The sequence below is a fragment of the Squalius cephalus genome, assembly GCF_949319135.1.
Source record: "Squalius cephalus genome assembly, chromosome: 1".
NCBI lineage: Eukaryota > Metazoa > Chordata > Actinopteri > Cypriniformes > Leuciscidae > Squalius > Squalius cephalus.
Window position 1 is genome coordinate 67,372,803 of NC_137122.1, and position 25,715 is coordinate 67,398,517.

The following is a 25,715-nucleotide window of genomic DNA, read 5'->3' on the forward strand; positions in this document are numbered from 1 at the left end:
TGTGTGTGTCACATTAGTGTGAGTGACACACACTGACACACAGTGGTGAGCTTCAGAACAGCAGCAAGATCAGCTGAAGCATCCATTCATTTACTGTGGGAAATATAACATACACCTATATGTGTCCAGTACCGGTGTATCGCACAACACACACACACACACACACACACACACACACACACACACACACACACACAACCCTAGTCTGTCCTAAACTTTACCTTCTAATCTTTTAAACAGCGTTTATTAAGCGGTTATCATCAAATGTGTGTCACAGGTTTCAGCAGGTGTGTGTGTGTGTGTGTGTGTGTGTGTGTGTGTGTCACAGGTTTCAGTAGTTGCAACTTATTGCTTTAAACTGCGAGTGTGTGTGTGTGTGTGAGCTCTGTTTGCTCAGAAACTGCTCTCCAGAGAAGTTCGAGATTGTGTTTTCATGCTTTTCCTAAAAAAGGATTGTGATTTTAACGGTAAAAGACACAACTGTTAATAGGTTAACAGAGAGTTTGTGTACTAGCCTATATATACGGCTGAGTAACTGTGACAGATCTAACCGTACATTTGATGTATTTTTACAGTAAAATATCGTTAACTTTACAGTTTTTGGAAGTGAAAAGAACAAGTCATTGTATAATTTACAGTGGAAAAAAGTAACAAGTAACTTGACATTCCCACTATTCCCTGCGTGACACTTCACATTTGATGTGTTTGTGTTTTATGTTACATTTAATGTTGTTAGATGCATTTTTAAATTTTCATTTGGTGTTGTTTGGTTTAGTGTGTGTGTGTGTGTGAATGACACAGTTCAGCTTCTGTATTAGTATTTACTCTCTTGAGGAAAAGCTGCGTGTGATGAGCTTTGGTTGATCATGTGACTCTCATCTCTGCTGTGATTGGTGGATGTCAGGATGGTAAATTAACATTAAATCAGATAATGAAATACGTTTTCTGGCCTCATTTACTCACTCAAGTTCATTTAAACCTGTCTTCTGCTGAAGAACGCTGGTTACCAGACAGTTGCTGGTCCCCATTGACTCCCGTAGTAGGAACAAATATACTGTGGAAGTCAATGGGGTCCAAAACCTGTCTGGTAACCAGCATTCTTCAGCAGATCTACTTTTGTGTTCAGCAGAAGACAGAAACTCAGACAGGTTTGGAGGAACTCAAGGATGAGTACATCCACTTTAACTCATTTGTGAGTGACCAAGACACACATCCCTCCTGTGAACCCTTTCGGTTACGTGTGTGTGTGTGTGTGTGTTTCTGTCCCAGAGGACGGCTGTTTGTTTCTCTCCATGTATGAAATATGATAAATACGTGTGATATATGTTGCCGTTGGGCATAAATAAAGGCTGATTTGCTCATCAACATCTGCTCCACAACTGTGTGAAGAAGAGAGAGTCCCGGCTCGCACATCTTCATCTCATTCACATTCTGATGTATTCTGGCATGAGACTCTCTTGTCATCTCTAATAAAGTGTGTTTATTTCTGGCGGTGGCTGATTCAGTGTTTCTCTGGTTTACACTGACGCTGCTAACATGGCGCGAGAGCTCTGCTAATTCCCGAGCGAAGCGTAAAGCTGGATCTGTGTCGCTGGATCTGGACTGGTAAGACTGGAGTTAGTGGACAGATGCGGTGATATCTCTCAGTTCAGTGAGGTTCATTGGCAGAGCTACTGATTTTCTCTTCCTCATGCAGGTGTGTGTGTGTGTGTGTTCTCTGTGCTGGACGCGACAGAAAGGGAAAGGCACATTAAAGTGTTTTCCACACACACACACCCCCCGTGGAGGCCTTTGTATTACATAAAGCCTTGAGAACAGCTCTGTCATTGTTGTGAACGGAAAGCGCCTGTTCTTCTGAAGCCTGCAGTTTCTGAATATGATATGTGCACATGGAGAGCATGGACCAAAACTGTGTTGAATTACGCCGTCTGTACCAATCTGTCAAAGATGGCTCGGCTCCGTTTCATTCCACAGCCAAACCAACCAGCAACTCCGGACTTTCCCTGAACTGGAGTTTCCACTTTTGCTAATTACACATCATCTTAATGACTCCATTGTTTAGTGTGTGTGATGTTCTTCTCAGAGTGACACCGGGAACGACAGAACTCAGACCACGGCAGAGCTCAGGCACAATAACTTTAGTTCAAATCAGAGATAGTCTTCCAGTCTGAAGTGTTGGATCGCTACGGTTTTTAATGAAGTCTCTTCTGCTCACCAAGGCTGCATTTATTCCAGAAAAAAAGTTATATTGTGAAATATTATGACAATTTAAAATAACTATTTTCTATGTGAATATAAAGTAAAGTGTCATTTGAATCTGAATGTTCAAAAGAACTGCATTTATCTGAAATAAAAAGCTTTTGTAACATCAAACACTGCCGTTCAATAGTTTGGGGTCAGTGAGAGTTTTTATTTTATTTTTTGGGGAAAATAAATAAAAGAAGTCAATACTATTATTCATCAAGGATAAATTAAATTGATCGCATTTATAATGTTACAAAAGATTCTATTATAAATAAATGCTGTTGTTTTGATCATCAAATCCTCATATTAGAGTGATTTCTGAAGGATCATGTGACTCTGAGTAATGATGCTGAACATTCAGCTTTGATCACAGGAATAAATTACACTTTACTATATTCACATAGAAGTTAGTTTTTTTAATTGTCATAATATTTAACAATATTACAGTTTTTTTTTTTAATATTATTATTATTTTTCTGTAATCAAATAAATGCAGCCTTGGTGAGCTTAAGAGACTTCTTTTAAAAACATAAAAAATCTTACGAATCAAAAAAGTTTGAATGCCAGTGTAATTATTTAAAAGCTTCTGTCTAAGTGTGTGTGTGTTTCTCTGATTGAGCTCTATACCAGGATCAAGGGACTCTGGGAAATGCATGCCATTATATATATATTTGTGGTCTCTGAACTTGAAAATTAGTGCACTCTTGCTGTGGAAGAGGAAACGCATTCAGTTACAAAGTCTAGATCTCTGCCATGCGTCTGAACATTTCACATCTTGCATTACAACTAATGTGCACACAACAAAATCTGTAAGATGATACGCAGCGCACCTGTAAATCAAGACATTCACAAGCCTCAACTCTGCACTCGTCCTGCTCCAGAGACTGTTCCTGAGCTATTGCTCAATACTCTCTGCCTTTATATGTCCCACAATAATACTCTCTGCCTTTATATATCCCACAATAATACTCTCTGCCTTTATACACGCCACAATAATACTCTCTGCCTTTATATATCCCACAATAATACTCTCTGCCTTTATATATCCCACAATAATACTCTCTGCCTTTATATATCCCACAATAATACTCTCTGCCTTTATACACACCACAATAATACTCTCTGCCTTTATACACGCCACAATAATACTCTCTGCCTTTATACACACCACAATAATACTCTCTGCCTTTATATATCCCACAATAATACTCTCTGCCTTTATACACACCACAATAATACTCTCTGCCTTTATACACGCCACAATAATACTCTCTGCCTTTATACATCCCACAATAATACTCTCTGCCTTTATACACGCCACAATAATACTCTCTGCCTTTATACACTCCACAATAATACTCTCTGCCTTTATACACACCACAATAATACTCTCTGCCTTTATACACGCCACAATAATACTCTCTGCCTTTATACATCCCACAATAATACTCTCTGCCTTTATACACGCCACAATAATACTCTCTGCCTTTATACACTCCGCAATAATACTCTCTGCCTTTATACAGGCCACAATAATACTCTCTGCCTTTATACACACCACAATAATACTCTCTGCCTTTATATATCCCACAATAATACTCTCTGCCTTTATACACACCACAATAATACTCTCTGCCTTTATACACGCCACAATAATACTCTCAGCCTTTATACATCCCACAATAATACTCTCTGCCTTTATACACGCCACAATAATACTCTCTGCCTTTATACACTCCACAATAATACTCTCTGCCTTTATACACACCACAATAATACTCTCTGCCTTTATACACGCCACAATAATACTCTCTGCCTTTATACATCCCACAATAATACTCTCTGCCTTTATACACGCCACAATAATACTCTCTGCCTTTATACACACCACAATAATACTCTCTGCCTTTATACACGCCACAATAATACTCTCTGCCTTTATACATCCCACAATAATACTCTCTGCCTTTATACACGCCACAATAATACTCTCTGCCTTTATACACACCACAATAATACTCTCTGCCTTTATACACACCACAATAATACTCTCTGCCTTTATATATCCCACAATAATACTCTCTGCCTTTATACACGCCACAATAATACTCTCTGCCTTTATATATCCCACAATAATACTCTCTGCCTTTATACATCCCACAATAATACTCTCTGCCTTTATACACACCACAATAATACTCTCTGCCTTTATACACGCCACAATAATACTCTCTGCCTTTATACATCCCACAATAATACTCTCTGCCTTTATACACGCCACAATAATACTCTCTGCCTTTATATATCCCACAATAATACTCTCTGCCTTTATACACACCACAATAATACTCTCTGCCTTTATACACGCCACAATAATACTCTCTGCCTTTATACATCCCACAATAATACTCTCTGCCTTTACATACGCCACAATAATACTCTCTGCCTTTATACACTCCACAATAATACTCTCTGCCTTTATACACACCACAATAATACTCTCTGCCTTTATACACTCCACAATAATACTCTCTGCCTTTATATATCCCACAATAATACTCTCTGCTTTTATACACACCACAATAATACTCTCTGCCTTTATACACGCCACAATAATACTCTCTGCCTTTATACATCCCACAATAATACTCTCTGCCTTTATACATCCCACAATAATACTCTCTGCCTTTATACACACCACAATAATACTCTCTGCCTTTATACACGCCACAATAATACTCTCTGCCTTTATACACGCCACAATAATACTCTCTGCCTTTATACAGGCCACAATAATACTCTCTGCCTTTATACATCCCACAATAATACTCTCTGCCTTTATACATCCCACAATAATACTCTCTGCCTTTATACACGCCACAATAATACTCTCTGCCTTTATATATCCCACAATAATACTCTCTGCCTTTATACACGCCACAATAATACTCTCTGCCTTTATATATCCCACAATAATACTCTCTGCCTTTATACACGCCACAATAATACTCTCTGCCTTTACACACACCACAATAATACTCTCTGCCTTTATACACGCCACAATAATACTCTCTGTCTTTATACACGCCACAATAATACTCTCTGCCTTTATACATCCCACAATAATACTCTCTGCCTTTATACATCCCACAATAATACTCTCTGCCTTTATATATCCCACAATAATACTCTCTGCCTTTATACACGCCACAATAATACTCTCTGCCTTTACACACACCACAATAATACTCTCTGCCTTTATACACGCCACAATAATACTCTCTGCCTTTATACACGCCACAATAATACTCTCTGCCTTTATACACGCCACAATAATACTCTCTGCCTTTATACACGCCACAATAATACTCTCTGCCTTTATACACGCCACAATAATACTCTCTGCCTTTATACACGCCACAATAATACTCTCTGCCTTTATACACGCCACAATAATACTCTCTGCCTTTATACACACCACAATAATACTCTCTGCCTTTATATATCCCACAATAATACTCTCTGCCTTTATACACACCACAATAATACTCTCTGCCTTTATACACTCCACAATAATACTCTCTGCCTTTATATATCCCACAATAATACTCTCTGCTTTTATACACACCACAATAATACTCTCTGCCTTTATACACGCCACAATAATACTCTCTGCCTTTATACATCCCACAATAATACTCTCTGCCTTTATACACGCCACAATAATACTCTCTGCCTTTATACACGCCACAATAATACTCTCTGCCTTTATACACGCCACAATAATACTCTCTGCCTTTATACACACCACAATAATACTCTCTGCCTTTATACACGCCACAATAATACTCTCTGCCTTTATACACGCCACAATAATACTCTCTGCCTTTATACAGGCCACAATAATACTCTCTGCCTTTATACATCCCACAATAATACTCTCTGCCTTTATACATCCCACAATAATACTCTCTGCCTTTATACACGCCACAATAATACTCTCTGCCTTTATATATCCCACAATAATACTCTCTGCCTTTATACACGCCACAATAATACTCTCTGCCTTTATATATCCCACAATAATACTCTCTGCCTTTATACACGCCACAATAATACTCTCTGCCTTTATACACACCACAATAATACTCTCTGCCTTTTATACACGCCACAATAATACTCTCTGCCTTTATACACACCACAATAATACTCTCTGCCTTTACACACACCACAATAATACTCTCTGCCTTTATACACGCCACAATAATACTCTCTGTCTTTATACACGCCACAATAATACTCTCTGCCTTTATACATCCCACAATAATACTCTCTGCCTTTATACATCCCACAATAATACTCTCTGCCTTTATATATCCCACAATAATACTCTCTGCCTTTATACACGCCACAATAATACTCTCTGCCTTTACACACACCACAATAATACTCTCTGCCTTTATACACGCCACAATAATACTCTCTGCCTTTATACACGCCACAATAATACTCTCTGCCTTTATACACGCCACAATAATACTCTCTGCCTTTATACACGCCACAATAATACTCTCTGCCTTTATACACGCCACAATAATACTCTCTGCCTTTATACACGCCACAATAATACTCTCTGCCTTTATACACGCCACAATAATACTCTCTGCCTTTATACACACCACAATAATACTCTCTGCCTTTATATATCCCACAATAATACTCTCTGCCTTTATACACACCACAATAATACTCTCTGCCTTTATATATCCCACAATAATACTCTCTGCCTTTATACACGCCGCAATAATACTCTCTGCCTTTATATATCCCACAATAATACTCTCTGCCTTTATACACTCCACAATAATACTCTCTGCCTTTATATATCCCACAATAATACTCTCTGCCTTTATACACGCCACAATAATACTCTCTGCCTTTATACACGCCACAATAATACTCTCTGCCTTTATACACACCACAATAATACTCTCTGCCTTTATACACGCCACAATAATACTCTCTGCCTTTATACACGCCACAATAATACTCTCTGCCTTTATACACACCACAATAATACTCTCTGCCTTTATATATCCCACAATAATACTCTCTGCCTTTATACACGCCGCAATAATACTCTCTGCCTTTATACACGCCACAATAATACTCTCTGCCTTTATATATCCCACAATAATACTCTCTGCCTTTATACACCCCACAATAATACTCTCTGCCTTTATACACGCCACAATAATACTCTCTGCCTTTATACGTCCCACAATAATACTCTCTGCCTTTATATATCCCACAATAATACTATCTGCCTTTACACACACCACAATAATACTCTCTGCCTTTATACACACCACAATAATACTCTCTGCCTTTACACACGCCACAATAATACTCTCTGCCTTTATACACACCACAATAATACTCTCTGCCTTTATACACACCACAATAATACTCTCTGCCTTTATACACTCCACAATAATACTCTCTGCCTTTATATATCCCACAATAATACTCTCTGCCTTTATATATCCCACAATAATACTCTCTGCCTTTATACACGCCACAATAATACTCTCTGCCTTTATACACGCCACAATAATACTCTCTGCCTTTATACACGCCACAATAATACTCTCTGCCTTTATACACGCCGCAATAATACTCTCTGCCTTTATACACACCACAATAATACTCTCTGCCTTTATATATCCCACAATAATACTCTCTGCCTTTATACACGCCGCAATAATACTCTCTGCCTTTATACATCCCACAATAATACTCTCTGCCTTTATACACGCCACAATAATACTCTCTGCCTTTATACACGCCGCAATAATACTCTCTGCCTTTATACACGCCACTATAATACTCTCTGCCTTTATACACGCCACAATAATACTCTCTGCCTTTATACACGCCACAATAATACTCTCTGCCTTTATACACACCACAATAATACTCTCTGCCTTTATACACGCCACAATAATACTCTCTGCCTTTATATATCCCACAATAATACTCTCTGCCTTTATACACGCCACAATAATACTCTCTGCCTTTATATATATCCCACAATAATACTCTCTGCCTTTATACACGCCACAATAATACTCTCTGCCTTTATACACACCACAATAATACTCTCTGCCTTTATATATCCCACAATAATACTCTCTGCCTTTATACACACCACAATAATACTCTCTGCCTTTATACACACCACAATAATACTCTCTGCCTTTATACACGCCGCAATAATACTCTCTGCCTTTATACACACCACAATAATACTCTCTGCCTTTATACACGCCACAATAATACTCTCTGCCTTTATACACGCCACAATAATACTCTCTGCCTTTATACACACCACAATAATACTCTCTGCCTTTATACACGCCACAATAATACTCTCTGCCTTTATACACGCCGCAATAATACTCTCTGCCTTTATACACGCCACAATAATACTCTCTGCCTTTACACACGCCACAATAATACTCTCTGCCTTTATACACGCCGCAATAATACTCTCTGCCTTTATACACGCCACTATAATACTCTCTGCCTTTATACATCCCACAATAATACTCTCTGCCTTTACACATCCCACAATAATACTCTCTGCCTTTATACACCCCACAATAATACTCTCTGCCTTTATATATCCCACAATAATACTCTCTGCCTTTATACGTCCCACAATAATACTCTCTGCCTTTATACACGCCACAATAATACTCTCTGCCTTTATACACGCCACAATAATACTCTCTGCCTTTATACACACCACAATAATACTCTCTGCCTTTATACACACCACAATAATACTCTCTGCCTTTATATATCCCACAATAATACTCTCTGCCTTTATATATCCCACAATAATACTCTCTGCCTTTATACGTCCCACAATAATACTCTCTGCCTTTATACACGCCACAATAATACTCTCTGCCTTTATACACACCACAATAATACTCTCTGCCTTTATACATCCCACAATAATACTCTCTGCCTTTATACACACCACAATAATACTCTCTGCCTTTATATATCCCACAATAATACTCTCTGCCTTTATACAGGCCACAATAATACTCTCTGCCTTTATACACGCCACAATAATACTCTCTGCCTTTATACACACCACAATAATACTCTCTGCCTTTATACACACCACAATAATACTCTCTGCCTTTATACACGTCACAATAATACTCTCTGCCTTTATATATCCCACAATAATACTCTCTGCCTTTATATATCCCACAATAATACTCTCTGCCTTTATACACGCCACAATAATACTCTCTGCCTTTATACACACCACAATAATACTCTCTGCCTTTATACATCCCACAATAATACTCTCTGCCTTTATACACACCACAATAATACTCTCTGCTTTTATACACACCACAATAATACTCTCTGCCTTTATATATCCCACAATAATACTCTCTGCCTTTATACACACCACAATAATACTCTCTGCCTTTATACACGCCACAATAATACTCTCTGCCTTTATACACGCCACAATAATACTCTCTGCCTTTATACACGCCACAATAATACTCTCTGCCTTTATACACACCACAATAATACTCTCTGCCTTTATACACGCCACAATAATACTCTCTGCCTTTATACACACCACAATAATACTCTCTGCCTTTATACACGCCACAATAATACTCTCTGCCTTTATACACACCACAATAATACTCTCTGCCTTTATACAGGCCACAATAATACTCTCTGCCTTTATACACACCACAATAATACTCTCTGCCTTTATATATCCCACAATAATACTCTCTGCCTTTATACACGCCACAATAATACTCTCTGCCTTTATACACGCCACAATAATACTCTCTGCCTTTATATACGCCACAATAATACTCTCTGCCTTTATATATCCCACAATAATACTCTCTGCCTTTATACACACCACAATAATACTCTCTGCCTTTATACACACCACAATAATACTCTCTGCCTTTATATATCCCACAATAATACTCTCTGCCTTTATACGTCCCACAATAATACTCTCTGCCTTTATACACACCACAATAATACTCTCTGCCTTTATACACACCACAATAATACTCTCTGCCTTTATACACGCCACAATAATACTCTCTGCCTTTATACACGCCACAATAATACTCTCTGCCTTTATACACACCACAATAATACTCTCTGCCTTTACACACACCACAATAATACTCTCTGCCTTTACACACGCCACAATAATACTCTCTGCCTTTATACACGCCACAATAATACTCTCTGCCTTTATACACGCCACAATAATACTCTCTGCCTTTATACAGGCCACAATAATACTCTCTGCCTTTATACACACCACAATAATACTCTCTGCCTTTATACACGCCACAATAATACTCTCTGCCTTTATACACGCCACAATAATACTCTCTGCCTTTATACACGCCACAATAATACTCTCTGCCTTTATACACGCCACAATAATACTCTCTGCCTTTATACACGCCACAATAATACTCTCTGCCTTTATACACACCACAATAATACTCTCTGCCTTTATACACACCACAATAATACTCTCTGCCTTTATACACGCCACAATAATACTCTCTGCCTTTATACACGCCACAATAATACTCTCTGCCTTTATATATCCCACAATAATACTCTCTGCCTTTATACACACCACAATAATACTCTCTGCCTTTATACACACCACAATAATACTCTCTGCCTTTATATATCCCACAATAATACTCTCTGCCTTTATACACACCACAATAATACTCTCTGCCTTTATACACGCCACAATAATACTCTCTGCCTTTATACACGCCACAATAATACTCTCTGCCTTTATACACACCACAATAATACTCTCTGCCTTTATACACGCCACAATAATACTCTCTGCCTTTATACACGCCACAATAATACTCTCTGCCTTTATACAGGCCACAATAATACTCTCTGCCTTTATACAGGCCACAATAATACTCTCTGCCTTTATACACCCCACAATAATACTCTCTGCCTTTATACACGCCACAATAATACTCTCTGCCTTTATACAGGCCACAATAATACTCTCTGCCTTTATACACGCCACAATAATACTCTCTGCCTTTATACAGGCCACAATAATACTCTCTGCCTTTATACACACCACAATAATACTCTCTGCCTTTATATATCCCACAATAATACTCTCTGCCTTTATACACACCACAATAATACTCTCTGCCTTTATACACACCACAATAATACTCTCTGCCTTTATACACACCACAATAATACTCTCTGCCTTTATACGTCCCACAATAATACTCTCTGCCTTTATACACACCACAATAATACTCTCTGCCTTTATATATCCCACAATAATACTCTCTGCCTTTATACACACCACAATAATACTCTCTGCCTTTATATATCCCACAATAATACTCTCTGCCTTTATACACACAATAATACTCTCTGCCTTTATACACACCACAATAATACTCTCTGCCTTTATACACACCACAATAATACTCTCTGCCTTTATACACGCCACAATAATACTCTCTGCCTTTATACATCCCACAATAATACTCTCTGCCTTTATACGTCCCACAATAATACTCTCTGCCTTTATATATCCCACAATAATACTCTCTGCCTTTATATATCCCACAATAATACTCTCTGCCTTTATACGTCCCACAATAATACTCTCTGCCTTTATACAGGCCACAATAATACTCTCTGCCTTTATATATCCCACAATAATACTCTCTGCCTTTATATATCCCACAATAATACTCTCTGCCTTTATATATCCCACAATAATACTCTCTGCCTTTATACGTCCCACAATAATACTCTCTGCCTTTATACAGGCCACAATAATACTCTCTGCCTTTATATATCCCACAATAATACTCTCTGCCTTTATATATCCCACAATAATACTCTCTGCCTTTATACGTCCCACAATAATACTCTCTGCCTTTATACACACCACAATAATACTCTCTGCCTTTATATATCCCACAATAATACTCTCTGCCTTTATACGTCCCACAATAATACTCTCTGCCTTTATACAGGCCACAATAATACTCTCTGCCTTTATATATCCCACAATAATACTCTCTGTCTTTATACACGCCACAATAATACTCTCTGCCTTTATACACGCCACAATAATACTCTCTGCCTTTATACACGCCACAATAATACTCTCTGCCTTTATACACGCCACAATAATACTCTCTGCTTTTATACACACCACAATAATACTCTCTGCCTTTATATATCCCACAATAATACTCTCTGCCTTTATACACACCACAATAATACTCTCTGCCTTTATACACACCACAATAATACTCTCTGCCTTTATATATCCCACAATAATACTCTCTGCCTTTATACACACCACAATAATACTCTCTGCCTTTATACACACCACAATAATACTCTCTGCCTTTATATATCCCACAATAATACTCTCTGCCTTTATATATCCCACAATAATACTCTCTGCCTTTATACAGGCCACAATAATACTCTCTGCCTTTATACAATGAGGCTATAATAATGAGGCTTTGCACACTTTGAATTTCCTTCATATTTACTACTTTATATTTTAGTTTGTGCAGAAGAATGGTGTTAAAATGAAAATGAATACACAGAGGAATAAGAAAACTGTTCAGTTTTGCGTGTGTGTGTGCGCGTGCGTGCGTGTGTGCGTGCGTGTGTGTGTGTGTGTGTGTGATGGGTAGATTTAGGGGGAGGGTTAGTGAGTGTGTGTGTGTGTGTGTGCGTGCGCGTGTGTGTGTGTGTGTGTCAGTGTTAGAGGAAGTTCAGCATCCCCACTGCAGGGCTCTTCCTGCGCTCTTCTCCAGGGATCACTTCTTATAGTGCCAGATAATAACACAGGGTTTGTGTTGGAGCAGAGACTCTCGCTCACTTCACTTCTGAGAGATATTTCATCCAATCGCAGATGACAGGAAGGGAATCTGAAGTGGCCAGCCCTATTTCAGCATTCATTTCCTTTTTGTTGTCCTTTTTTTCTTGGCTTTTTGGTCAGTATGCTGGAGAAGTAATTGAACTGAGACGGACTGAATTAAGCGTAATGCGGCTGGAGAAAGACAAATGGGTCAAGCTTGCAAATTCATGAAAACAAAACTGGATATCAGAATAAATTCTTCTCCCAAGAAGAATCAGTCACGCTGGGCCTTGATATAGAGTATGAGTTCTACAAAATGGAGTGCTAAATTGCGAATCCCTACGGTTTAACTAAGTTAAAGCGAGAGAACAAATTAGTACAACTGACCAGCAATTCTCCTGAAATGAGGGAACTAACTAACAAAACTTGGCCATGCATTTATAAGTGATGGGAACAAATTCTTATTTCGTGTCCAGTATATCTATTTTTTCTTTGCATGTCATGTGCAGGACACCATAGTCCCCCTGTGGTGAAAATCCAGTTTTTAATGTAGTTGTGGTGTTTTTAATCTGCTTTAAGACAAAGCATGTGTAAATTCATAAGTCGACAGCATTGCTGAGTATTTCCTCCTTAAAACTGCAGTGAACCAAAGAGTCTCAAAAACACGCTTTGAAATCGCTGGTGTTTCTGACATCACAAACTACCTTGTAACCAATCAGATCAACGTGTGATCGTCAACCAGTGGATCTCTGAGTGAGTGAGTGAGTGGAGGCGGGGCTCATTTGCATATTCATAGTACCACGTATATTAAATGAGGCAAGGGTGTCGAGTTACATTCAAGATATTTTAAGACATAATTTGTCATTTTGGTGATCAAAGATAAAATTGGTCCAAATTGTCACCATTTATTCTCCCTTTCTTGTCATTCCAAACTTCAATGACTTTCTTTCACCTGTGGAACACAAAAGAATATGTTTTAAGACCTTTATGTTAAAACCTGTGCTACGCTGATTCAAACTTCATGGCACAGAGTAGACGTGACTCACAGTGTTGAAGAAGTACTTTAAATGAGGCGTAAAGGTTTATGTGCCTTGAAAACTAGACTAGACCACGTTCTCGCATTGTACTTTGGAAACGTCTTCAGTTTCTGTGCAGCAGTCAAGACGTTTGGGTTTTTTGGAGAGTAAGCATAAAATGCTTTATGTGTACAAAACAAATATCCCGAGTGTTGGGAACAGGCCCGGTGCTGTGGTGAAGTGGGGCGAGGGGGTAATTGCCATATTAAGAGGAAGGAATTCAAAATAAAGTTAATCTTTCCACCCCTCCATAGGCGCAGAATGAACATGCTGCATCTTGTTCAACACACAAAGCACTTACAGAGACAGTGTAACTTAGACAAAGATGAAGGTTCTTCTGTGCCAGGATCCAGTTCAACCCAGTTTAGGATCAGGCCAGGAGTGGGCTTGACTTGGCACTGGTGTGTTCATGTGTGTAGGTTCATGGGGATGAAGCTCTTTACAGTGTGTAGCTGTAGTTCGCTGTGTGTGTGTGTGTGAGTTTAACTATTACATTCCTCATACACACACCCCTTGCTGTAATGCTTCATTTTCACTCAATGACCAACACACCTTGCTGCCAACTCTTTAAGAGCTCCTCCTTCTCTCTCCTGGCAGAAACTAAAACTAACATGATGGCAGTGACTTCTGCAGCACAAATACTTTGATATTTCCTATAGTCTTTTTCAAGGAACCTTCATTTATGTAGTGCTTTCAACAATATAGATTGTTTAAAAGCAGATTTACAGTGATAATAGGAAATTAAAGTAACAGAGAGTGTTTTGGCTTTACAGCAGCTCTAGAATAAAGTTATTGTCCAGATAAAGTTAGTTTTGATTGATTCACTTCCGTCGCAACGATCATTAGTTATTAACTTAACACAGCACTGTTTAACTGAACACAGAAAACTTTTAATGTGTTCTTGGCCGTTCATTTGCACAACAACAGTGTTTGGTGGTTCGAGAACACAACTTTGAAAAAGGTTCCAGATGTACTGATACTGATAACAAGATTATTATTGCATTATGTGCATTACCATTTTGAGGCGTTCTCAAGGTTTCAGCTCAAACCCTAATCAAACACACTTGAACAAGCTACGGTCTTCATGAGCACTAGACAGTTATATAGCCTAGTCAGGTGAGATTGATCAAGGTTGGAGGTGAACTGGAGGATCTCAAGGGCCAGAGTTAAGAAGTCCTGTGCTGAATCTGAAATCGCCCCCTATACCCTTAAAAAGGGCGTTATTTGAGGGAACAGCCATTTGTAGTGGTGTCCGAAATCATAGTGGATGTTATTGATTCAATCCCACAATGCACCACAATAACAAGTGAACAACCGATGTACGATCAACTGATGTCCGGATTCACTCGTTTGCATTCACTCCGTCATGAATGAGGGTTTAGGGGGCGATTTCTGATTCAGCCCTAGTTAGTGTGGATTCTCCCCCATATTAAGCCGATTTAACCCCAGCTCACATTCTTTCCCAATCCTTTTCTCTCTTCATCATTTCATGTCTTATCTGTCTACTGTACAAAAGTGGTAAAAGGGAAATCAAATTAAGTAAAAAGAAAAGGGGTCAGGGTTTGTGCAGAGACTGTAAAATGAAATTCCAGGACTTTCAAGGACTTGAATAATTCAAGCACTTTTCAAGTACCTTTTCATAAATATGACTGTTTTCAAGGGTTTTCCAAGACTTACATTTCAAAAAGTCAAATTTAAGCACCTTGTATGAACCCTGTTATACTTTATTTTAAGGAGACCTCCGATAAGTAATATTGATTAAGTATGTGCTTTCTATAGAGTTAGGGTTAGGTTCCCAGTGCATCTTTTCGGCTGTGTTCATTGGAAAAAAAGGCTTAATAGAATGTGTTCTAAAGTTGATTGAATGTTGATTGAGATGTTTGGCCATTGCTCCATTTTTCTCTCCACAACAGATCTGTCATTTACCCAACGTAAACATTTGACTTTGTTTTTCACTCTGTCAGATTGTATTTCTGGAAGAGTTGGTAATGTATCCCCTCTGTTTCTGCCCTTGCCACAGTGGGTCCAGCCTGACTGGAAGAGTGGAAAAGAAAGGTCTCGTCACCCGAGCTGACGGATGGAGGCCCGATGTCTTCGCTCGGTCCCTCTTCACACACTCAATGGCTGCTCTGTTTCAGCGTAACGACGAGCCGGTTGGATATAATCTTGAGCGCTGGACTCAGGAGATCGGGAGGGATAGGGAAACGCTACGGTAGGCTTTGCCGGGAAGGATCATCTTTCTCCAGAAGTAGGAAACGAGCGTCAGAGGGATTCTGCTGCCAGTCGGCTTTCTCCTCCTGTTACGACACGGGACCAAATGCAAACCATGTGTCCTCGCACCCGGTTAGCTGCTTTTGCCCACCCCTAGCATTAGCAGTCTGAGCGGATCCATTTCACTGGCCAAACGAGCCTCTCCGTGGGACTCCTGGCCTAATAGGCTGGATCTTTCCCATGTCCGGTCCCGAAGCTGGCGGTTATCCTCTGTTCGAGGGTTCAAGCTGGAGCTCATGTTTAGGGGTGAGTACAGTAGCCCACCTCAAGGGTCAAAGGTCACTTCCTCTTCAGATCTCTGCTTAAAGATGTGTTAAGGATGTGTTTTGGGAATGTCTTTCTGTTTAAATATGCTGAACTAATGTGGCACATAGTTGGGAGGAAGGGAGGCAAAATCTGCTGCCTGTTCCGATCAATTCCGGTCTGTCACCACTTGAAATCTGTGTTTATTTATGTACTCTTTGAGGGGAAAGTATGGAGGGCAGAAGTTGGGGAATTTAATGCAATATATTACTTGCTCAGACAGGCATTTTGAGGCCTCTTTAATGGACAGCTTTATCTTCGTCAGATATGACCCCTCAGCTAAGGACCATGGACAGCGTAATGACCAGGTCTAGATAGCAGAGCCATTCTAGAAGGGAACGAGGAATGGATAAGATATTTAACTAGAATTGGTAATGCACTATAAATACATCAAAAATCTTTTCACAATTCCATTGTGGCATTTAGATGAAGTTGGTTGTATTTTTTTTACTCATGACAGAGCACTTAACCCTAATTCAGCGGCAGCGATTTTAATGACCTCGAGTTGAATAGATGGGCAAGAATGAACAACATGTTGAACTGCAGGAATGACTTTGTAAACATCAGTCAGCAACGCTCAGGAAGTCCGTGTCGACTCCAGACAAACTTTATGTTCATGAGAGTGAAATATGTTTTTGTTCCTGTTTAACAGAAGGTCATGTTAGTTACTTATGTAGTTTAGGTTTGCTTTGTGTGTCCGGGACACACACACACACACACACACACACACACACACACTCACACACACAAAGCAAACATATTTTCTATTTTCTATGAAAATCTTTTTTTTTCAAGATTTGTCCTCAAAGTAAAAAAAAAAAATGCTTCTCATATATTTAAACAGCATTTCATAGTAATGTGACAAACCTGAGGGATTAGCATTAGCAAACAGCTCCTGAGGCTAATTCGAATCACAGGAGACTGAGAGATTACACGTGTTTGTGAGCTACTGCCTAACGCTGCTCATTCATCTGTCCGTTCAGAGGAACTTTTAAAGTCACCATGAAATCAAAATTGACAATTCCTATTTGTTTAATATTGCAATACTTATTATAAATGATTTATCAGTTCACATCGTTTTTGTTTTGTTTTTTAATTCATGTTCCTCATGATCTTAACTCAGAATATCTCTTCTCTGATGACGAGGGCGGGGCTATAACCTGTCACTCACATGAGATCCACCAATAGCAAACCACAACCATCCAATCAATCCAATCAATCTGACATGTGTTATTGGTCGATAAGCCATCTCACTCAGCTAAAGTCATAGCAGTGAAGAAAAGACTGTTTCTGTTTCATGCTGACCTAAATTATGGCAATACTTTATTTTTATGATAGCCAAAAATAAATCCGACTGAAGTAGGGTGCAGCCGGTGAGTGACAGGTGTGTGTGTGTGTGTGTAAATGCCAGTCATCTGTCCAGACACACGTTTTCTCTTGAAGACGCTGTGGTGTTTGAAACCCGTCTGACCTGTGGCCTCTCTCTTTCAGTTCCTTATTTCTCCAGCAGAACTTGTATGCTTGCTGCTGTGATGGGTGTGTGAGATTAAAGTGTGTGAGATTATGACTGCATGTGGATCATGTGTGTCCCTGTTAAGAGAAGCAGTGTGACTGACTTGGACTTGGATTGTTATATGAGTATAGAGTATCTTGCTGATGGGATCCACGTCGTGTGATGAGGGACCAAAACATCACCTCTGTCTTTCGCCTGAAAGCCTCTTGTTAGCAGATCAGGTGTCTTATTCACACACAGATGTGTTTCAGAGCTTTACGGTGTGTGTGTGTGTCATGATGGAAAGCTTTTAATGGAGACACTTTGAGTAAATGTGCAGGGATTATCTGCGAAGACAAGGCTGGTTTTATCTTCATAATGAGGGAGAAGTGTTGTCCTGTGTTTGATCATGTCTTACCCAGCGTTCCTCTGGTTCTGGCTGTTCATTCCTCTCGTTAGTCACCGGTTCGACCGCGAGAGAGACGAGGGATGATTACTGTACTGTACTCATGACTGTTGTACTGGATGGGAAGCACAAACACAGCCGGGCCATTGTACACTGAGAGTGATTCTGCCCTAAAGGCTGTTCTTTCGCAGCCCTTCAAATATTTCTCCTTACCCGTCACAAAAACCCCCAGTTTAACAACTGATATTAGCTCTGCTCCAGACAAGAGTGCCTACCTCAGCAACATTTCAGGCCCAGCGGCGCTTTCAAACAGCAGACAATTAGCTATTCTACTTTAGAAGTGGCATTGCTTTACCAAGGTACTGCTTCTTTAACATGGTACTGTACCGTAGTGGAGCTGCACATGTGCGGAGAACAGCGTGTGCTGATAAGGACTGTCCTCCAGTTTAAGCCCAAGGGCTTTGTTGGCTCTTTGTGTTTATTAGATATGAGAGGGACAGGATCAAGAAAGGCCATGGCTCCAACAGCCTTCCTGACGGGGACTGGCCCAGTCGCTTTTCTGGATCTCACCAGTTTCTCATTGAGAAACTCACATTCTGCTGCACAATTGTTGCTGTCTTTGCATATTTGACAGCACTCCATATCCATTCAGCCGTGTAACTCTTTCTAATTTTAGTTCTAAAAAAGCGGTAAAAAATTCTTATTTTTTAGGGAATGTTGCTGTGTGCATTACATGCTATTTATCAGTGCACATCATTATTTAAAAAGAAAAGAAAAATAAGTTCCCTCATAAACATTAACTCCTGTCACAGGCTTCCTATATTTCATTTATATGTAGAGTTGCATTTCAACTAAGTTTAACGTGCAACGCAAAAATATTTAGTAGTGCGCAAGTTGTAACATATCAATGACAATGATCCAATCAATTCCCAATGGACAAAATCTAGTTCCATACTACATTTTTTCCTTGTTCAAGAAGCTCTTCAATTTGTTCAATGTTCAATTTCACTAGGGATGAAAAGCCTCAACTTTAATTTCTGTTTCATGCCGACTTTAAGGGAATAGCTCTTCCAAAAAAAAAAAAGAAAAAATAATTTTCAAACCCTCACATTGTCCCAAACCTTTATGCCTTTCTTTCTTAAACTGAGAGATTCTGAAGAACGTTGTTGTCTGTCTTTTTAATGCAAGGACAATTAATGGTGACTGATGATTTCAAGCTTTAAAAATGACATACAATTACCATAGAATAACCATGGAAGTATCATATACTTACAATAATTTCCATGATCTTTTACTGCTTTGATAAATAAATAGTCCAGAGATGAGTATGAGCATTTGCTCAAACTGATCATTATAAATGTGGAAAAATCTCTCATTACACAGTGATTTAAGGAAATCATCATTTCTGTGACTGATATTCCTCTTCTACAATCGGTCCCGGGATTTTGTGGCTCAGTAAATAAATAATTGTATCAGCAATAGGGTGTCACACAAGAGTTTGGCCTTGTGTTAAATGTTTAAGTTGTAATAGTTCAACATTGCATCTGTACATCAGTGGATGTGTATCAAATGTGTGTATAAATGAAGGGGGCTTGACTGGACTATTAGGGTGCTTTCTCACTAGCACTTCTGGTTTAAACCTGGATTCGATTAACGCCAGAGTTCGCTTCATTTGGATAATGAGAGCTCAGTTCTTGTGCACCTGAAAACTGTACGCGAGTCCACATGAAAAGCAATAATCCAGCAGGGGGAGAGAGAGAAAGACACACACATCTCTGGCACAACTGTGCAACTGCAGTTTCTTCAGCCCAGTCCATGATGGCCGAAGCCGTGCGTCCCAGAATCCACGTGGATGAAGCCCATAATCTGCATCACTGCACCCATTGTGACACCAAAGTTCAAACTGACCCAAGAGCAGACTTGTTTCTAAGAGGATTTAGACACGTTGAGCTCTGCGCGTGTGTGTGTGTGTGTGTGTGTGTGGGTGGTAGATCACACATGGTTTCCAGCGCTGCATCAGAGCAGATCTGCGTGTTGAAGTGTGTTATGGTCCTGAACGCTGCACGGTGGGACTGGGCTTGAAACTGTACATGTGTAAATGTTGGATCTCAGCTGGAAAGTGGTCCTCGGATCAGAGATCCGCACCAAATCATCTCATCCTCGTGTTGTTACACATCTCTATGACTATCTAAGAGCGTTCAAGTTATGGAGAATTTGGTAACACTTCATTTTACAGTGTCCTTGTTACATATGTTACATGTATTTACCATAGTAATAACAGTAAATTATGCATAATTGCATGCAACTAACCCTCAACCAAACCCAAATCCTTCCCTAACCCATGTAGTTGCTTAATATTGAACACTCTTTATTGTAAGGTGTCTGTGTTACAGTATGACTGTAATATTAATGTACTTACTATAGGGTTAGGGTAGGATTAGGGTTTGGCTTAGAGTTAGTTGCATATAAGTATGCATAATTTACTGTTATTACTATAGTAACTAGGCCTACATGCAACATAAGGACACTGTAAAATGAAGTGTTACTGAACTTGGCTTTCAATCTCCTAAATGAGGGGAAAAGGGTCTTTTTCTTCAGAAGACTTGGGATATAGCGTATACCACTGTATGTACGGCTACACTTGGTGTTTTTCATCCTCTTATTTTCCCTGTTTTTGGAAGCATGTAGACGGTCTTGGCGGTATAAGCAAAGGTTTGATGACGCCCCAATGGTTTATGCACAGCTCATGCTGGAGCTGAAAGCACATGGTGTAGCATTAAGATTCGTGCTGAGAAAGGACTAGCAAAGCCATCGATTAGCAGGGGCACGTGCTTTTGGCCGTTCTGAAAACAAGGAAACAACAAGTCTTGCACTTGAAAGAGTTGTTGACGGCTAGACAAACTGAGATTGATACGCAGTAACTCTGGGTGTAGTCATGAGACTCCCACAGCGAGCATGTTTTCTAAAGCTGTAAATCTGTCAACTGCAGTGAATAATACAGGAAGATTCTGATTGTGTTCTGAAGTCTTTAGGCGTTAAATGTTTACACAAGGCAGTGTCAATACTCGCTCTCTCTCTCTCTCTCTCTCTCTCACACACACACACACACACTCTTTAGCCCATGGGAGCAGCACCTGTGGTAGCTGGCACCGAAAGCTCTCGAACCGTGGCACTGCACAGACATGAAGCACAATAACAATGAAGAGAAACTGAAAAGCAGAAAAACACTTGTGGTTTGCCAGGAGAGAGGACTGTGAATGGGTTGGCATGTGTGTGTGTGTGTGTGTGTGTGTGTGTGTGTGTGTGTGTGTGTGTGTGAACAGGATGTTTGTGCCTCCAGGTGTGTGTGGGTCTCTGTCGGGGCTTGTGGGATTGGTGTGGAGATGGCAGCGTGACGACTGTAATGATAGGCTCCTGCGGGTGAGGACATGCATGCGCAGACACACACATACACACACACACACACACACACAACAATGAGCCATAAATCAGGAATCTGCTCCACAACACAAGTACTCAGAGTAGATGCACTTTCAGTCTTGGTGCTCCTCATGTGGTGGTCAAAAAGGACAGAATGTTTTATTTAGTTTTTTGTCACTGAAATACTGTTGTACTATATTTTAGTTTGATGATGTTTTTTATTCAGTCTTCTTCTTTTTCTTGACTCGCGCAGTGGCTTCATGGCTCAGACTTCCATCGTTGAGCCGAGATACTTAAATGTCTCGGCTCTTGGTAGGTCAGTGCCGTCGATCTTGACATTACCCCGCTCGTTCGGGTTTGTCGTCATGTACTCTGTCTTTTCAACTCTGAGGCGTAGGCCGAAAGTTGCCAGCCGATTTCTCCGAGGCTTGCCTTCTCTTCAGCAGCGAGCATAGCATCGTCCGCGTAGAGAAGTGTCCCTGGTGCTGTAGGTCTCGCGTGACAGCATCCGTCACAAGGTCGATGTCATGTTCGCACGTAGAGCTCGTCAGAGCGAGCAGCTTTTGCGGCAGCTACGGCCTTCATCGCGTTCCTTCGGGCATCGTGATACTTCTGCCAGTTATCAGGGGTTTTGTCAGCGAGAACAGCGTGGTAGAGGCGTTTCTTCTCGCTAACTTTCGCCTAGACTTCGTCTGTCCACAGCCATACTTCCCTGTCGATGCACCATCGTCATGGCTCAGTCATGCCAAGGTCTGTGCGTGCTGCTTCGCCAATTTGTTTGACTTTCCTCTGTTTCCTCAACTGTCGTGATTGGCGGCAAATGGAGGCGTGTGATGACCTCTTTATTTAAACCTCCACCATTTAATGTAATGATGCATTTAATGTGCATCGCTTTCTGCCAGGACTTTTACGTGCTTTTCCCAAATCACTGAAGTGACCTCGACGTCCGGGTTAGCGGTAGCAATAGCCATCAGGAAAGTGTTATTTAAATAAGCTGTATATGTACTTACAAACTTTCCAATGCCTCGTTTTATGAGTACAGAACCTATTTGTACTACTGTAGAAGTTCTGGGCATTATTAGTGGGGTAATTTACCAGATTCATCCTTAGATCCGTTAGCGCTGCACTAAACCATCCGCCTGATATCTCGAAATAAGCTCTAACTTTAATAATGTTCGACCAAGGGAAAAAAGGCTTCTGGGGGGTGTTCGGCTCGAGGCCATGGCGCAAAGGACCCTAGGTTGATTTTACTCTGAACCATCCCTTTAAAAAAAGTAACAGAATTTTACATTTATTATGAAAAATGCACACAAATACTATTTTAAATTTTAAATGAAACATACTGTATATTTTCAACATCGCCTTTTACTCTAAAACTGCAAGAAAATCAAAGCCATTTTAGATAAAATTCGTCTCCCATTAATTTCCAAAGTGCTCATGTTTGACCGCGAGGAGCACAAGTGTGACTATTTTATTCAGGACCATTTAACCTGTTCAAATAATCTCCATGAGTTTTGTGTGTGTTCACATAGCAAGTGCCAAAACCTCTACCAAGGTTTCATACCATTCCAATGAAGAAAAAAATGATTTACAAAACAAAACGTCATTTTTTTAAGAGGACCAGAGGGTTAAATGCACATCACATCAAACTCTTCTCCTTTTTGCACACTGCTGTTTTACAACCGAGCGCTACGACTCAGTTCTGGTGCCCGTCGGGTGTTCAGAAACAGCACAATGACTGTGATTGTCTGTCTCAGAGAAGGAAAACTGGGGTTGTGGTGAACCGACACACACAATAAAGGTGGAAGACGGGTTCTGGATCCCATCGTGGGTTCACCACACCGGCCGCGCTCACACTCGTTTCCCTGTTCTGCCGGAGCGCTTCTACCCGTGCGGTCGAGGAGAAGAACTCACACACACACGGCCCTTTGTGTCTCTGACCCTCGCACACACAGGTGTCAACAACACACATGCAAAGAAAGAAGTGACACACAGTCACGCCACGGCGGAGCACGTCTTCAGTCCTGTCCTGTATTTTATATACGGTTTCCGTCCGGCTGGGTGGTACGGATACGATAGTGCTGTCACAATATCCACAGGCGCAGAAGCATCACTGCAAGAGTCCACTCTCTAACGTCCACTGTCCTTTACTAGTCACAGACTTCACAAACATTTTACATTTCTGTTCAGTGAACCTGACTGACTCCAGGAGAATTAAGCAGTTTATACTCAACATTTTTGGGGGTTTCGGTTCAAATTAATTGGGTCAAGTAATTTATTCTTGTCTTGTGTACAAGTTACCAAGTACAATGAAAGCCTTACTTGCACTGGTATAGACAAAAACAATAAACCTCACTGCTATATAAACAAAACAAATATACATATATACAGAAATTACTTATGTGACAATAAGATAATCCGTGACGAAATAAATAAGACAATAAAGTGACAAAGTGACATTTTTGATATTATGAAGTGTCCAGTATTCTTACCTAATACTAACATAAGTGTTAGACATTAGTGTTGATTAAACATCAGTGTTGAACAGTCTTATGGCATTGGGTAGAAACCATTCCTGAATCTTGTAGTGTGAATAATCCTGAGCATATATATATATATAATCAGCCCTTGTGAAAAAGAAGTGCACTTAATTGAATGTGCACTTTTAGCGTACAGTTTTTTAATGTCAATGAAATAAAAGGGCACTTAAAGAGAGTACACTTTAAAAGTGTAAGAAACTTAGCCATAAAAAAGTGCACTTTGTAATAATGTGAAATTAAAAGTTTTTCATTTAAAGTGTGTTGACTAACATGCTAATGCACATCTAAAGCTCTTGATTATAATTTGAACTAAATTATTTCAAATTGAACTGTATTCTAATTGTGAGTTATTCGACATTACACTTAAAGTTAATTTATTTTAAATGCACTAAATTGTGTCTGAAAACATTACGTTCAGTATTTTAAAGTATATTATTTTGGTAACACTTCACAATAAGGTTAATTAGTTAATGTAAGTTAACTGCTTTAGTTAACATGAGCTAAGGATGACCAATACTTCTTAAGCATTTATTAATCTTAGTTAATATTAATTTCAACATTTACTAATACGTTATTAAAATCAAAGGTTGTATTTGTTAACATTAGTTAATGCACTGTGAACTAACATGAACAAACAATGAACAGCTGGATTTTATTAACTAACATTGACAAATATAAATACTGTAAATGTATTGCTCATGGTTAGTTCATGTTAGTTAATGCATTAATGTTAACTAATGAACCTTATTGTAAAGTGATAAAGTATTATAAAGTTTACATTTTTGTAAAACTCCTTTTAAAAGTCTAATAAAGAGTCGTACAGTCTCCCATTTCATGACACACAAGTTTGTAACAGTTCTGTCCTGATGAGCGTTTATAATTAATGGGCTTAAACAGGAAATTCTCAGTGTAACCCACAAATCTGTGTTTTCTGCAAGAGAAACGCTGTGAGATGTGTGGAGACAGACAGAGAGAGGCTGTA

General features: G+C 39.6%; 1 long non-coding RNA gene across 1 annotated transcript in view; it reads left to right on the forward strand.

Moving 5' to 3' along the window:
- LOC307159713 overlaps nucleotides 1-25,715 on the forward strand; it is a 144,690-nt gene that overhangs the window by 57,314 nt on the left and 61,661 nt on the right. Inside the window, exon 2 of the long non-coding RNA XR_013821432.1 lies at nucleotides 16,322-16,818. This is a non-coding gene — a long non-coding RNA (uncharacterized lncRNA). The remainder of the gene's footprint in view (nucleotides 1-16,321; nucleotides 16,819-25,715) is intronic.